Raw genomic sequence first — 3,702 nt, 5'->3', positions numbered from 1 at the left:
CCACAAATTCTACACATAGAGTTCAATGAAGACCAAGTGCTTGTGATAGTTTGAGAAATAACATATTTAAGATGGTAAAAGGCTTGTTAGGGGAGCGAGGTGGGACTAAAAACAGCTTGCCATAACCTCATTAGTACAGGTTCGTGGTACGAACCGGCACTAAATTGTGATGGTGGGGCCATAGCCTGACCGCAGGCTGACACAGCCTCTTTAGTACCGGTTCGTGGCATGAACCGGTACTAAAGGTTCGCCACGAACTGGTGCTATTGATCGCCGCCACGAACCGGCACTAGTGTACACATTAGTGCCGGCTGAAATTCCAACCGGCACTATTGTGCTTCACATTTGACCCTTTTTCTACTAGTGCGACTCGGCGGCGGGTAAGTCACTGGAGAGTGACGTGGACTACTTCACTGCAAAAGAGTGATCGAAAGGCGCGATTCTATCTCCGGCGAGCGTCTCGACGGTGGGGGAGCTTGGAGGTGGTCGATTGTTCCGGGCTGTGTCATGCAGGATAGCCGTCTTGTTATGTGTGTGTTTCCGTGCAAGGTTTCCTGTAATCTCGCTTTGGAATGATGCATGGTAGGAGTAGTACTCAGGTTGTACGAAGCTTTGGCCGGTAGAGTAGAAGATTTCGGTCGATAGGAATTTGGAATTGGGACCGTCAAAGCTACGTGCGTACATGTACACTCATGTTTTACTGGGTCTTATTAGCCTTACTACTAATTGGCCCATCCATCTCCTTAGCGAGACTAGACGTTTTCTTCTCTTCCATGGATCATCTATGGGGCAATCATCAAGGAGATTCGTTTAAATTTTTCGCTGTTCATCTCTTGTGTAATATAGTGCATGAGTTTAGCAGCTCAAATGTTGAGGCTCACAACTTATCGAAGCATGCGTTAATGTTAGGGTCTGATCGTCATGTTTGGTTCGGTCAGCCGGAAGGGATTCCCTTCATCCATATAAACATTGTGACTTGTGACTTGAATAAAAGCTTCGCTAGGTTGTCTTTCTCAAAAAAATCTTCATGTACGAAGCGCTTTCTTCCCTCATGCATGCGTACATGCAGAAAAATCGGCCTCCACTGCCGGCCGTCTCGCTGCAGCGCTTTCCAGGTCCCTCCCAGTGATGGCGTTGGATTGGATCGCGGTGGAGTGAAGTCTGTTTTAAATCTTGATGTTGTAGAGCACGACGCATATGAATCTCGACAGTTTAAGGAGTGGATTTGACCCTAACCAGATGAATCTCGACAGTTTAAGGAGTGGATTTGACCCTAACCTCATCGATCCCGGTCTAAATAAACCTTCAGGCAGTTTAAGGAGTGGATTTGATGACATTGCATTCACAGACCGGGATTGCTGTCTTTGACCAAGTTATTGACTATAGTCTCTCCATACCTGAAAAAATTACCCTGCCTAGTCCACCTCCTTCCTCCCGTTCCCGTTCGATCCGCCGCCGTCAGAGACGTTCGACCCCGCCCGTGCCCCTGGCGAGCTCGCGCTCGACCACTGCCCCACGCAGGCACGGCTCGCCGTCGCCGGCGAGGACACCGCAGCGCCGCCGCCTTCTTCTCTTTCCTCCTTCGTCTCCCATCTCCCTCCTCCCGAGCGCGCAGCACATGCATGGTTGACGACCGCGCCTCCACGGTCTGCGCCGATGACCGCCTTCACTGGCCGCCCGTCCAGCTGCTTTAAACCCGCAGGCCACCTCGCTGTTGACTGCTGCTGCTCCTCCATCCCTGCGCGGCGACGTGGGGCTGCCAGTGGAGCACTCGCCGGTGACGGTGACTCGAGGACCGGAGGACGCCGGTACTTGGCGGATCAGCGGTTGCGTCAGATCAATCAAGGATTGTCAAGTGATAGTTTGCTATACGTCCATAGCTAGCTACCTGGCAAAACGAAAATATTGCACCGATTGATCAACTAGCTAGCCTCAAGATCGAAGGTGCTCGAGAGTACTCCGATAGAGATAAAGGCTATATTACATGTTCCCAATGAATCCTTAAATGCAAAATATCTTGGCATGCCTTCTGATATAGGCGGCAACAAGAATGTGCCTTTAAATACTTAAAAGACAGATTATGGAGTAAAGTTTAAGGATGGATAGAAAACACCATGTCTACAGCAGGGAAGGAGGTGTTGGTGGAAGCAGTGGTCCAAGCAGTGCTAGTTTGTTCCATGTCCTGTTTCAAGCTACCATGGTGCCTATGTGAACATTTGAACAAGTTAATAAGGAAGTTTTGGTGGGGTAGTAAGGATGGGAAACGAAACCCATATTGGGTTTCGTGGAAAGATATGACCCAGCCGAAAGGCATGGGAGATGGGAGGTCTAGGCTTCAAGCATTTTGAACTATTTAACTTGGCAATGCTAGCCAGACAGGCATGGAGGATACTGCAACATCCTGAGAGTTTGAGTGCTCGGCTGCTCAAGAGCATATACTATCCTGATGGGTCTTTTCTGAATTCTACACTTGGCAATCACCCGAGTCAAGTTTGGAGAGCCATAATAGAGGGGAAAGAAAAGCTGAAACAGGGATTAATATGGTGTATCGTCAACGGACAGACTACGAGGGTCTGGCAAGACAATTGGATTCTGCGCAATGAGACGATGAAACCGTACGGATGTCTCAGTTCAAACCCACCTTAGCTCGTCTTCGATCTTATAGACCCTACCTCAGCGACATGGAATAGGTAGCAGGTAGTGGCGACCTTTCTGCCAATGGATGTGAGAATGATCCTTGGGATTCCTTTATGCACAAGCAATGTGGAAGATTTCTGGAGCTGGTGTCATGAAAAGAATGGACTCTTCATAGTGAAGAGTGCATATCGCATGCTAGTCAGCACGAGGCAAAGGAGAGAGGCTTGTTTGGAAAATAGATTGGGTACCTCGAACACCGCTAAAGATGAAGGAGCATGGAAATACTTATGGAGACTTCAGGTGCGAGAGAAGGTTCGTATGTTCCTTTGGAGGTTGTCAAAACAGTCCATACCAACAAATGATGTCAGGGCGCATCGGCACATGACAGATACCAGTTCATGCATCATATGTGGGGCTCAGGACTCGTGGAGGCACTCCCTGCTCGAATGCACTATGTCAAGGTGTACATGGGCATTGGTGGATAAAGAATTGGCTCAGCAGCTAGCACTTACCACGGGGCCAAATGCAAAACAGTGGCTATTCACCACGGTGGACTCTTTATCACAGACGTTGTTTGTTAAACTTCCAGTTACCCTATGGGCGATATGGGCAGCACGACACAAAGCTATCCATGAGGGGATTTTCCAGAGTCCACGAGCTATTCAAGGATTTGTCGCTAGGTATATTGATGAACTTGATTTGATAAGGAAGACAATACCTGTTCAGAACCGAAGACAAGGAATGACACCAAATATTCAGCGCCCTAAGTCCCTGCCGTCGGGTTATGCGAAAATTCATGTTGATGCGGCGTGTCGAAGAGGAGCTAGAGGAGCGGCAGCAGCTGTATGTAGAGATGCGGCCGGGGTATTTCTGGGGAGCTCCGCCCTTGTCATTGGTGGTGTCGATGATCCTTCCATATTGGAGACGATAGCATGCAGGGAAGCACTAGCATTGGCACAAGATCTCAACCTTCATACGGTAATGGTGGCATCAAATGCACAGGACATGGTGGGATCGATCAATGGGGCTTGCCGAGGTCCAAATGGAGCCATTGTTCAGGAGATA

The sequence above is a fragment of the Triticum aestivum genome, chromosome 6B (assembly GCF_018294505.1).
Source record: "Triticum aestivum cultivar Chinese Spring chromosome 6B, IWGSC CS RefSeq v2.1, whole genome shotgun sequence".
Lineage (NCBI taxonomy): Eukaryota > Viridiplantae > Streptophyta > Magnoliopsida > Poales > Poaceae > Triticum > Triticum aestivum.
This window is presented reverse-complemented; position numbering follows the sequence as displayed.